We start from the raw sequence: 14116 nt of genomic DNA on the forward strand, positions 1-14116 counted from the left end.
GTGCGGCTGAACCGCTATGACGGATACTGGTCAGATGGTCCTTGCGATCGAAGGTGATTGGGCATGACGACCATGGACTAAATTTTGGAGCGACTGGCTCTATCGCATAGACGTCCCTAAGGGTGCGCTTGCGCTCCCTCTTGGGGATATGGGTAGCGTATATCATGTTCACCGTTTTAACCTGGGGGGAAACTTCTTATGTCCCCCTGTGTTCGGTGGACGGGGCTCCTCGTCATTGTCCTCGCTTTGTGACCCCTTCTCCTTGTTCTCGGCATTTAACTTGCCGGCCTGTTTAAAAACCCAACAACTCCGGTGGGTATGATTGGCTGGTTTATCAGGGGTGCCATGGATCTGACATGGACGATCAAGTATACGGTGTTGGGGAACGCAGTAATTTCAAAAAAAAATCCTACATACACGCAAGATCATGGTGATGCATAGCAACGAGAGGGGAGAGTGTTATTTACGCACCCTTGTAGACCGTAAGCGGAAGCATTATGACAATGTGGTTGATGTAGTCGTACGTCTTCTCGATCGACCGATCCTATTACCAAAAGTACGACACCTCTGTGATCTGCACACGTTCGGCTCGGTGACGTCCCACGAACTCACGATCCAGCAGACTGTCAAGCAAGAGCTTCATCAGCATGACGGCATGATGACGGCGATGATGATGCTACCGGAATAGGGCTTTGCCTAAGTACCGCTACGATATGACCAAGCTGGATTATGGTGGAGGGGGCACCGCACACGGCTAAGGGATCAATGATCAACTTGTGTGTCTATGGGGTGCCCTCTGGCCACGTATATAAAGGATGGAGGGAGGAGGAGGCCGACCCTCATAGGGCGCGCCCAAAGTGTGGAGTCCTACTAGGACTCCATAGTCCTAGTAGGATTCCACCTCCCACATGGAATAGGAAAAAGGGAAGGGGGAAGGAGAAGGAAGGAAGGGGGCGCCTCATTTCCCTAGTCGAATTCGGACCAGTTGTCGTGCTGGGTGCACAGCAGATGCCAAGGGATGGCTAAAGAGAGGAGGAGGCTCGAGGGCGCTGGTGGACTCCAGTGGTGGGGTTGGCATGAGCGGGCGCGGGACACTGGACATACCCAGGTTCGGGGCTCTCCGGAGAGATAATACCCCGAGTGTAGTTGGATGATCGATAGTACAATGTTGCTCCTGGAGCTGTATGGTGGAGGAAGGAAGCTGGCCAAGGCTTGGGCTGTTCCTTCTCTCCGGTGTTGCTGTTTTGTGGCTTGTCCTATGCTCACTTGCTTTTCTCTCATATGTGTTTTCTGCTTGCCCTCTCGCTCGCCCCTTGAGAGATAATCTCCCTTATGACTGTGGGCTCCCGGGGGGTTTTATAGTCCAACCCCCCGGGGGTACAATGGTAAGGTTACAAGCCGGTGGGTCCGTATTGTCGGTGTCCAAGGACCCGGACTGGGTCCCGCTGAGGGCTTGTGGTTCGCCGGGTTCCACTAGGTGTGGGCCCCGCATGCCTAGGGGGATTGTGCACCGTCTTGTCGATCGTCAGGGCATGGCCGAGTCGAGTCGCATACAGTGCTCTCCGTCAGGTCGCCGCTTGCTGTCGTCAGCGGTGAAGGCGGGGGCACTGTAGCCACGCCGGCCCTGGTCAGCGCGTAGGTTAGGGGCACTGTTGCCACGTTCCTGCTAACCAGAGGCATGGGCGGGGCACTGTTGCCTCGGTTATCGTTGATTGAAGTCTCGTCCCCATCATACGGCCTGGATGGGACAGGAGTTGACCTGTGGCTGGATTGCGTAGCACGCCACACATGGTGCTGGCTTGTTGAGGAGGCTTTGGTTGTACCGGGTACGGCTGTCTTCCGCTAGTTGTTGGGGCCGAGTCGACGTGTCTTGCTGGGTCGGCTAGTCTGGCCGGCTTGCGGGGCTTGGCCGAGTCGAGCGACCCGGCCAGTCGTGTGCCGGTATTGAGGGGCGGTGCCAGCCCCGTTGTTCTTTGAAGAGGATCTGGGTTCCGTTGCCTGCCTGAGTCCATCCCCCGACAGTAGTCCCCGAAGCTATGATGGTCCGCCGTCTTCGGACAAGTGGGCATCCCGACTGTGGCGGGGACCGAGAAGTCCGCTGATTCTTGGGGCAATCCCTCGGGCTTTGCGCGGGCGCCACGTGGTGCCCGGAAGTCGGAGGGGCCTAACTAGCCACGCACGTGACGGGACCGGGCGACGGGCTGGGGCCCACCACCACGCGCCCTCGGCCCATGCACGTGGGTTTATTGCGGCGTCCGGGGGCCGGTTGCTCTTCCCCGGGCAGTTACTGCGCGTGTACGTGCACACTTATTGCGGGGTAGTGGAACGGGCACGTGCAGATGATCGCACTTCCCCACGTTCAAACCGAGAGTTATAAATCGGGGGGTAGGGGGGCGGCGGACATTATTCTTGCTCGCGCCCTCCTGTCCCTTTGCTCTCGCTCCGCTCCTTGCAACTGGCGCACTGCGGCGCCCGCTGCTCCGAGCAGAACTCCTTCACCGTCCATCTTCCTTCTTCTTCCTTTGGTCAGTCGCTGCCATCGAGCTCATGGATGGGTTCGAATGTCACCTCTGATGACATCACCCAACTCCGGGCGATGCGGCCCCCGCCATGGGAGACGGACGTCGGCGTCCGCCTGCCGCCCAGCGAGCAGAGGCCGCGACCCGAGGGGCAGGAGCATGTGGTCTTCCTCACGCACTTTGAGCGCGGGTTCGGGCTGCCGGCGAGCACCTTCTTTGATGCGTTCCTGGAGTTCTTTGGGCTCCAGCCGCTCAATCTTGGCATCGGCGCCATCGTCCCGCTCTCCGGCTTCGTCACCCTCTGCGAGGGGTACCTGGGGGTCGAGCCGACAATCGACCTCTGGGCGCGCTTCTTCTCCTTGAAGCAGCAGGGCCCTTCGGCCGGGGAGTTCGCCGATTGCGGCGCCGCCGTCATCTCGAAGTGGTCGGGGGCAGATTTCCCCAAGATCCCGTTGGAGGATTCTGCCAAGAAGTGGCAGAACTCCTTCTTCTACGTCCGCAACCTTGGTGCGGATCGCATCAACCTTCCGGCCTTCGCCATCGCACCGCCGTGAGCGAACACGAACTGGGGCTACTCGCCCAGGCGCCCGTCGCAGGAGATCGTCAATCTCTGCGAGCGGGTGACGGTGATGAGGACGCAGGAGGTGCTCACCGGCACCGACCTCGTCGCCGCGTTCATCAAGCGCCGGGTCCTTCCGCTTTAGGGGCGCTCCTGCCTCATCGGAGAAATGGTCGGCCTTCAAGATCCCAACCGCATGGGGTCGACGCGGCTGTCCGCGGAGCAGATCGCGCGTGCCATGAATGACATCTCCAAGTCCAACCATGGGGAGGGGGACTGGCGGTTTGGCAAGGCGTCGTACAGCCAGTCGAAGCCGGCGCCGCAGGTGAGTGTTCGGTCTTCTTACTTTGCTGCGGCGCACCTTCTCATCCGTCCTGACACGATGCAGGGGGTACTTCTGAACGCGATTCAGCGTCCTTACACCCGAGCCTTGACGCAAGTGGCGCTGGTGGCGCCAGAGGAGCCCGCAGCTTATGGCGGGGAGGAGGAGGCCGAGTCCGACGCCAGCGTTTGGCGTCGCGTGGGTAAGCCTCGTGTTTTTCTTCATGTGTCTTGAATTGCTGACTACAGCATGGAACGGTCAATGCTGACGCCAGTTGTTGGTGTAGTGGCCTTGGGCAGGGGAGGTGGTGATGCCGGCGGAGCCGGGTCCTTGCATGGGGCGGCGCCGAGCCGCCCGCATGGGAAAGACAGCGTCGCATGGTGACCCCGGGCCCTGAAGCGCATGGCGGACCCAACCGGGGCCGGGAGGCCGGCCAAGAGGAAGCGCGGCAGCAGGGACGGGAGGCCAACCCCGGTCTCGGTCTTGGCGGGGTAAGCTTCATCTCTTGTTTGCGCTCAGATTTTTTTTCTTGAGCTAGTCTTGTTTCTTTTCTGCTCATTCTGTCTTCTTCTTCAGGTCGCCAATCGCGCTGGCGAGGGCGGCGGCGGAAGCCGCAGCCACCGAAGGGGCCGCGTTCCGCAGGAGCTAGTCCGACCTTGCCGACCAGGCCGAGGTGGAGGGAAGGGGCGCGAGCCGGCGCGGAGCTGGCCTGGCGCGAGATGCCGGAGGGCATGGTGGTGGCGGCGACGGTCTTTGAGCTGTCGTTGGTGAGGGAGCGCGACCGTGGAGGCCGGGCTGAGGTGGTGATCCCCGACTGGGCAGTCGTGGAGGTGGCAGATGACACCCCGCTGCGGGCCGACGTGGTCGAGCGAGCAGGGACTGATGGTGGTGGAGGCGGCATCATTTTGGAAGAGACATTGCGGGCGGCGGTGTCGGAGGTGGCTCCGGTTTTGGAGGAGGCACCACGGGCGGCGGTGCCAGAGGCCACCCCGGTAGCTGGGCGGAGACGGCGACACAGGCGTCCCGGTGTCCGGGTCAGAGACGGCGACGCAGGGCGTCCCGGTGTCCGGGTCGTCGTCGGTGCTGGGAGGGGCATCGGAGTAGGTGTTGGCCGCGTCGCGAGTGAACAGCGGGGAGTACGCCTTGGTGCCCTGGCAGGGAGGGCTCCAAGCTGCCGTGCCACAGCCGGCACAGAGCGGGGCGTCGTTGTCTTCGTGCCTCAGACCCAGGAGGAGGCGGCGCTGGACGCCGTCAGTCGCCGCCTGTGAGGCCGGACGGAACTGCATGAGACCTTCGCCCAGGCCGAGGTGGAGCGGACGCGCTACCTGGAGCGCGCCGTTCTGGTAAGTCTTCTTGTAATTTCTTCTTTGTGCGGGCGCGCCAGCGCACCCACTAGGTGTAGCCCCCGAGGTTCGGGCCAACTACGTTGTAGTTGGGTCGAATCTTCAGAGTGTTGGCCTTTTTCTGATTTCCGCTTTCTTCAGCATCTTGACGCCTTCTGGTTGCCGCCTACAATCGTCTCCTGGTCAAGCACCGGGAGCTCATGGAGCAGCTTCCCGCCAAGGAGGAGGAGCTCCGCGTCGCCGCAAGAATTCTTGTGCTCTTTTCTAGTGGGGGTGCGCTAGCGCACCCACTGGGTGTAGCCCTCGAGATTCGAGCCAACTGTGTAACAGCTGGGCCAAATCTTAAGTCTTGCTTTCTTCTTCTGTTGAGTCCTTCTTTTTCGCAGCCGAGGTGCTGTCCTGGCGGACTCGTCTGCTCCGGGCCGGTCATCACTACGACCGGCTCGTTGCCGACACCGGCCGTCTTGGCGTCGAGGCGGCGTAGGCGAGGGCGGAGGCGGCTGCGGCTCAGCGTTCTCTCGACGAGGCCAACCGGCTGCATGAGCAGCTGGTGGGTCACAAGAGCCGCCTCGAGGCCGAGGTGGAGCTCCTTAAGGCGGAAGCCGCCAAGGTGGCCGAGGCGCAGCAGGCCCTGGTGGAGGCGGACCAGTAGCGCGGCCAGCTGGCCGACGACAAGGGCCGGCTCCATGCCGAGGTGGATCGCCTGTGGGGGCAGGTCACCACGGCTGAGGGGGCCCGTCAAGACGAGGCCCATCGCCGCGAGGCGGCCGAGAAGGCGGCCGAAGACAATGACGCCTAGCTGAAAGCGGCCCTTGCCAAGGAGGCCAATCTGGAGAAGGCGCTCAAGGAGCGCGACTGCGCCATCGAACGGGAATGGCGTGGTACGTTGCTTGACGCGCAGCACCTGGAAGAGTCCTTCTCCAGTAAGTTCTTTTTCTTGTCGTTTGTCGGGTCGGGATCCGGCCTTTCTTCCTTGTTCTTCTTCTAACTCGCTTCTTCCTTTGTGGTAGGGGCCTTCCCGGAGACGCAACGGCTGGCGGAGGAAGCCGCCCGCTATCAGCGCGACCCAACCGGCGTTGTTGGGTCCGAGACGGATCCGCTGTTAGGACCCTGATTCTAAGTCACACCGATCTAGCCTGTAACACCTCATATCACTTTGCGGCCTCATGCACGATATGCCCACGGGTGTCGCCTTACCATGGCCCGGGACCGTTTGCGCCTTTTGGCTCACGTATATGATAGTGTCGCTAGCATCCATATGACAGAGAACCCGGGCCGACATGACTAGTCGTGAACCCAAAGTGGCACTAACTTACGGGGATAGGCATACATGAATCAACATCGAGCATGTCGGTCAGCAGCGTGCGAATCCGAGCTATAGCACTGGGCTAACATGACTCCGGGAACCCGGGCTGTAGCAGGCTAGGCAGGACTCCGGATGTCACCGCGTGACATTTCCCCGAAGGGACAGACACAGGAACGAAGTGAATCACATGCCGGCCAGTCAAGTGTTCCGGAGCAGTAGTGCTGGGCTAGTAGGACTCCGGTGAACCGGGCTGTAGCAGACTACTATGGCTCATGGAAGCACAAGACTACATTTCCCCATAAGAGAGGCTACCAAGGATGAACAACTAGGTTGTCGGATACCACACATACCAAGCATTTCAATCATACACACAATATGCTCGATATGTGTAAATACAACATGGCATCACAACAAGACTCTATGACTCAAAGTATTTATTCATTAGGCTCCGAGGAGCGAGAAATCAAGGCACATGCATGGGTCTCATGACCCATCATTCAGAGCATACAAATCAAGGCACATGCAGAAGCTTAACATGTCTGGGTACAGACATCTACAAATGAAAAAGGTTGAGAAGCCCGACTATCTACCAGATCCTGCCGAGGGCACAAGATCGTAGCTGAGGTATCAAGCTAAACGTCTAAGTCCATGCGGAACTACTAGCGAGACTGAAGTCTCTCTCCAAAACATAAAATAAGGAAACGTGAGTACAAAAGTACTCAGCAAGACTTACATCAGAATTAACTACATATGCATCGGTATCAACAAGGGGGGTGGTGGAGTTTAACGGCAGCAAGCCAGCTTCGACTCGGTGGCTATCTTAAACTACGACTGCAAGTAACTCTTTTGAGGTGGCGCACACGAGTCCACATATTCACCATATCAATACACCACTATGCATCCGCTCCCGTCTCCCTACGAGAACGCCATCCATAGCACTCACGCTTATCTTGCGCATTTTAGAGTATCCACTTTTACTTGTCTATGAACTATGCAAGGGGTCCAAATTTCCATATTCGAGGAATCCGGTTATTCAAATACATAATGATAACCCTGCAGGGGTGTACTTCTTCACACACGCTCTCACCACTTATCACCATATACACGTCATGTATCTCGGCAACTTTCAAGTGGAAGCCTGGCGAGGGTGTCGGCCACGACCTGACTAACCACACAAGTCTCTAGTCCAGGTTTATCGCCTATTCGGGTTCCATCCGCGAGGAGATCTGGCCGGAGTTTCGCTCACAGCCCCAAACGATGTGTGTAGGGTTCCCGAGACACCAAACGGGCGCCCGGTACACCGTGCCACGATGTATCTACCGCATCATAGCCCACCCCTAGGGTCAGCGCTACGCACGGCCGCCAACACATATCCTATAAACACCAGAAACTAGTTGCAACTCCTGGACAGAGGAATAGGGCAGTTAATAAGTCGAGAGGGTCAATTAAGGATCCCAATGAGTGGTAGTAGCTGTTCATGGATCACCAACACAGAACTAAGTTCCTGAGGACGGTTTCAATGAGACAACCCACCATGTACTCCTACATGGCCTCTCACCGCTACCTTTACCAAATTGTGTTCACACACTTAGCTCGCACATAGTAGGACATGTTCATCGCCATTCCAATTCATCCCCGATGAATCAGACCTGACTCAACTCTAAGCAGTAGCAGGCATGACAAACAAGCATGAATGAGTAGGCACATCAGGTCTCAAACAACTCCTACTCATGCTAGTGGGTTTCATCTATTTATTGTGGCAATGACAGGTCATGCAGAGGAAAGGGGTTCAACTACCGCAGCATGTAACGGTTGAATCGTTGTTGTCCTAATGCAGTAAAAGAGAGCAGGAGCGAGAGAGCGGGATTGTATCAGAATGAACAAGGGGTTTTTGCTTGCCTAGCACTCCTGAAGATAATATAGCTCCTCATCGGTGTCATCGAACTCATCGTCGGAACAATGTCTATCGAGAGGGGACAACCACCGGCAAACACAGAAAGAACACAATCAATGCAACGCACAATATGATGCATGATCATGACATGTCGATATACTGTGATTTGAGCTAATGCAGCTAAGAACAGAAGGGACTGAGTTGATTTGAACCAAAGGTTAAAATTCAAATTCAAACTAAGAACTTATAAAGTGCATTATCATGTTTTGATCTAAACATCAAGGTTAAGTTGTGTAAACATGCATGGAAGTGGCACAGATGGATAGATTGGATTTTTCTGATCATTTTTCATATATAAATCTTTTCAATCTGAGTTATAGATTATTTTCTATGATTTTTAGAAGTTTAGGATATTTCCTGAAATAAATAAATCATTTTTGATTTATTTAAAATCCAGAAAACAGATTACTGTGTCAGCATTACGTCACCATGACATCTATAGGTCAAAGGCGCCAGCCCAGGTCAAACCTGACGGTTGGGACCAACACGTTAGTGAAACAACTAATTAACAGGGTTACGTTAATACTAACTAAACTGTCAGTGGGGCTTGGGCCCGCATGTTAGTGACTTATTGGGTTAACTAAAAGTTAATTAGTGCTAAGCTAAGATTAGTAGGGCTCTGGGCCCACCTTTCGTTGACCCAGGGGAGTCAAACCCCAGGTCAAACGAGGTCAACTCGCCGGCGGTTTGACGCCGGCAACGACAGACGCGGCGGAGGGCTTCGGAAAACGCCCACAGGGCTCGGTTTTGGAAGCGGGTTGCGGCTACGGAAAGCTGAGAGTCTCGCGCATCCAACGGCGGCATCGGCTGGAGCTGAGTTGGCCGGAGCTGACGGCTGCGAGCTCTTTTGCGGCCGCTGGAGTTCGGCCATGTATGGGGTTGGGGCTGCGGCGTGCAAACGCGTGAACTGAGGTGCTAGCGAGGCACTATGCGGTGCGGTAAGCATGTTAGGTAGCACGGGATGACCACCGGAGCGATGCCGGCGACAAGCTCGAGCGGAGGTGAGCCTTGGCCATGGCAGGGGATGGGGCTAGAGAATTCGAACGCGGTGGGGAGAAAAGGGGTTCAGGTCAGCGGCTCACCGCGAGTCCAACGAGCGCGAGGGCGAGGCCGGGGACGCTCTGTAGGCGGTGAATTGAGTGGCGGGGATCACCGGCACCGAGGTTGAAGAAGGCGTCAGGGATGGCAATGCGGTGCTTCCCCAGTTGCTTGGCTCGAAGTGGAAGAAGACGACGACAATGTGGAGCTCGGGGACGCGTTGGAGAGGCGAGGGGTTGGTTATGGCTACGGCGATGACGAACGGCGGCAACGGAAGCGTTCGATCGCGGGAGAGAGAGGGCGGAAGAGGAGACGATGAGCGCAGGAGAGAGTGACAGCGGTCCAGGGGGGGGTGCGTGGCATCCTCTAGGCGCTTCGGGGCAGCGAGGAGACAGGCAGGCAAGGTGGAGGTGGCCGGTGCGCGTCGGGCACGCGCTCGGCGTCCCTCTGGCGCAAGGAGGAGGATGATTGGCACATGGGCCTGGTGGGCTGGCTTCTTTCGTGGGCCAGGTAAGTTACATGTACTCCCTCCTTCTCTGTTTTCTAATTTAATTACTGTTTTGTATTTTATTTCCTCTCTGTTTTGATTTAGTTTTAGCCACTAAATCATTTCATAAATTTTGTAGGTTATTATATGGCTTGCTAAAATATATACAAAGCCACTCACAAACTTCCAGAATTATTGATGTTATATTTAATATATATTAAATATATATTAAATATAAATCCAAAGCAAATAATTATTGGATTAATTCAAATGGCCAAAATAAATGTTTGTGAGCTCATAAAAATGTTGGTTTGAATTTCGGCTCTTGCCAATAATTCTATAGAATAACAGAAACATTTTATTGGACTCGTTTGAGAAGATTTTTAAAGTTGGTTATTTTTGAACTGATTTCTGAGGGTTTCAACAAACCTCAATTCAACTTTCAGAAATTAGACATGATGCATGGATGCTCTCTTATGCAACTATTGCAAACAATTCTAGGGCTATGACAACTCACCCCCACTAAACAAGAATCTCGTCCCGAGATTCAAGATGTGAGGTAAGAAGATAGAGGGGACACACATCTAATGCAATCCTCATGACCCAACTGCTCTTCTCAAATATATTGATCCATTGCATCATATTGATCTTGGCGTCTTGCTTTGAGAACTACGCCCAACATGACAACAAGTAGAAAGGGACAATTTTTAGAAGAATCGATCTTCTTGAGGTTCGAGCAACTTAGGATCATCTTGATGATCACAAGATCAACTCACGGAATGAGACATAGAAACATCTCTGGAGCTGAGAGGCAAAACTTGCATCAAGAGCGATAGAAGAAACAATTTGACGAGGGTTTCAAAGTAGCGAGGAAAATTGCCATGATTCCAAAATGGGGCACCTCGGGGAAGGTGACTCGAAGAACTATTCCCTTAAGTGGCAAAAAGAAGTACTTTTGATACAAGATCATTGAAATTCTTTATACCAGCCTAAGGCATTCACAAATGATCGTGTGAACAAATTCGAAAGAATTGCATACCCATACCAGAATGGATGATGTGGACTACCTTGTTGAAGATAGCACAATGGATGATTTTGCTTATCATCGGGGATGGATGGGACCCATAGTAGGACCACTTTTGAAGATGATCCTAAACAGTAATTACTGAGGTGCAAGCTGGGAACAAAATGCAAATGCTGGGAATGATTCTGGTAACTAGGAATAACTCAACGAGAGTGATTCCACCGTTTGAATGGTCATAGCTTAATCGAGGAAACGAGGAGCACAAGAATCCCTAAGGAACAACTTATAGCATAAGCCGCATGAAATCCTTGCGGAGAAGATGGACAAATTGCCCAATCAAGATACTATAGTGATAGATTCTCCGACTAGGTGCGTCGGCCAGAACATCAACCTTGTCGGGACCTACATCATAGATCTTGGAGAAGTTCCAACTATCATATCTGCCTGAGATTCAGACGTGGTTGGTAACAGGATATTTCAGAGAGCATGTCTGGAGAAGGAGCAGTTGCAACTCAAATTAACGAGATAATGTTGCGAGATTCTCGGGAAATGAACTAAGATAGCAAGCTCCAAAACATGAGCTGGGTTTGCTAAACACATGTGAACACGCTGTCCCAGACAACCATGACCATATAGTAGTCTTATGATAAAATACTACCAAGTTCAGGTGGGGAACCATCATCTAGGGTAACGAAGTCTTGTGCATGACCTAGGATTGGCACAACAACTCCTTTTCCTTGAACAAATCAATCAGTGGCTTGGTGTGCTAGGGACACATATAGGACGAAGGTTGCAAGTCTCCGAACCACAGAATACTCCGCACGTATGCATGACCGATTTGGGATGATTCCAAAAGAAGCAACATTGACTTTCTCGAATCCACGGCGGCAACTTGCATCAGATGCACATGAATTAGAGGAAGTCACTACTTTCATCCAAACATATGCTTCATGAACGAAACATGAAGAAATGCTTACACAAGTTTCCAACACTAAGTTGATGTTCAACATGAGTCATGGGGGAAGACAAAATGCTGCTGATGAGTTCAATAGCAACTCATCGGAATTTCCATAGCACTGGACTTCCACCATCATGTGAACACGGTGATAGCATTGGTCAGACCAAAAGATGTAATGGTGTATGCTCGAGGGATCAACTACGAGTAAGACAACATTATGAACATCGTTGGTTCTGATTTGACTTGACGATAGCCCATACTCGAGTCAAAGTTTTTACAAGGCAATAGATCCAACAACTGATCACGAGGACCAATGGGTGAAGATATCATCTTCCTTCAACAGACACACAAACACAAAGATAACCCTTTAGAAAGAACCAAATTTGGCAAAGCTTTTTATCTTCCAACTCTCAAAGTTGTTGTTTAGCTTAACCAACTAGCTCAGTGGTATCCAACATAGATTCTTGCAGAAGGGGTGGTTTACAAGAAACCAACTTGATCACGAACTCAACATAGCGGCCAGGTGACAACCTGGTAACACTTCCGAGAAGATATTCGGAAAATCACGAACCACCGATATGTTACTAAGCTCGAGAACAATCTTGCTTTTCAGAGCAAGACGATATGATCAAATATGCAAGGGTTGACACTATCCTAACTCATTGATCGAAAATTGCACCGGAAATAAGGACTAGGTAGCACGATAAACCTTAGGGTGATGATTCAATAATCAACACGCTAAGGATAAGATTATTGTCCACTATCTACCAAGCAACAGGGTTGCTATAAGTATTGATTTCAGACATCACAGTTTACTTGTCGGCATTTCGGTTACAACAACATGGGACCGAGGAATGAATAATGATGGCGAGAAGTATCACTATATCAAGAGTTCATAGGAGGTTGTGCAATACCTATGATATTCCTGACATAAAGAGGGCAATACTTAAGGGTTGAACAGAATCAAAAGCTGGATTGGCACTTTGATCTGTGGAATACAACTGCTTTGACCCAATCCTAGATATGGATGAGGTACTGGAGTTTGTTTCTCCTAGTCATTCCGGAATGGAATGGCTTGACGGATCACATGAATAATAGGCATCGATAACACGAATGCACAACTACTCTTGACCAACAACTGATGGACGAGGTTCAGAATACAACTAAAGAGGGACAACTCAAAGGAACATATAATTTTTCTAAGTTATGGATGCATGGATTAGCATGTTATTTCTTCTGGATAACCCATGCAGAAATGTTGAATTGGCAGAGTCACAATATAGAATGTAGAACTCATCGAGAGCACTCCTGTTGTGATCTTTTGGTTCAAGAGAACTCCTGCCATATTGGTTCATGGTATTGGAAGAACGTTGTACCACGGACCTCGAGAACTATCGCAAAGGTTACTAATATCCTAAAAGAACTATCAACACTATCAACATGAGGTAAGTAGGGTGAATCTCGTGTTCAAGAACCCATGGATAGAATACCTACTACTACATGGCATCACGGGATGCTTCCGAGAATAATGGCCAGAATCACACACTGGGGATACAAAACATGGCTAGATCACTAGGTGACTCCCTAAAACACCTAGGGTCATAATAATAGCTCCAACCTATAAACCGAGACAATAGAGTACCTCAATGCACCGGTTAGTGTGCTTATTCTGACCAAAGGAACATCGAAAACGGGAAGAAGGAATTTACAAATGCATCAGATTGTTTAGAAACCTGGGATGACTCGGACATCATAACGGCTATAAATGCTCAAAAAGATTTGAGACATCCTGCAAAAATTGTGGCATAACCACTCAACATCACAATATCAAGGTTCCGAGGCCAGCTATGAACATATGGAAGTAGTAGGAACTGAACTGAGGCTTGAGCTCAACAATCCTAGGCAACTACGGTTTAGTAACACGTCATCCTGAGAGATAGAAGAGAAGCCTAGTCCTTAACCCCGTAGAAAAGATAAGATGACTCAGATCAGAAGGTCATGAGGATAAGGAGTAAAAAGAGCCTTACGTTCCCATCCACAATCAATTCCCTTATATAACTAAAGTATTTCTAGACACCACTTCGACCAGTTGGCTTGGTAATCCTACAGGCAATCAGGCTCTGATACCAAAGCTGTTAGGACCCCGATTCTAAGTCACACCAATCTAGCCTGTAACACCTCATATCACTTTGCTGCCTCACGCACGGTATTCCCACGAATGTCGCCTTACCATGGCCCGGGACTGTTTGTGCCTTTTGGCTCACGTATATGATAGTGTCGCTAGCATCCATATGACAGAGAACCCGGGCCGACATGACTAGTCGTGAACCCAAAGTGGCACTAACTTACGGGGACAGGCATACATGAATCAACATCAAGCATGTCGGTCAGCAGCGTGCGAATCCGGGCTGTAGCACCGGGCTAACAGGACTCCGGGAACCCGGGCTGTAGCAGGCTAGGCAGGACTCCGGATGTCACCGCGTGACATTTCCCCGAAGGGACAGACACAGGAACGAAGTGAATCACATGCCGGCCAATCAAGTGTTTCGGAGCAGTAGTGCTGGGCTAGCAGGACTCCGGTGAACCGGGCTGTAGCAGACTACTAT

The sequence above is a fragment of the Triticum urartu genome, chromosome 6A (assembly GCF_056163025.1).
Source record: "Triticum urartu cultivar PI428250 chromosome 6A, HENAU_Tu73, whole genome shotgun sequence".
In the NCBI taxonomy this organism is placed as follows: Eukaryota; Viridiplantae; Streptophyta; class Magnoliopsida; order Poales; family Poaceae; genus Triticum; species Triticum urartu.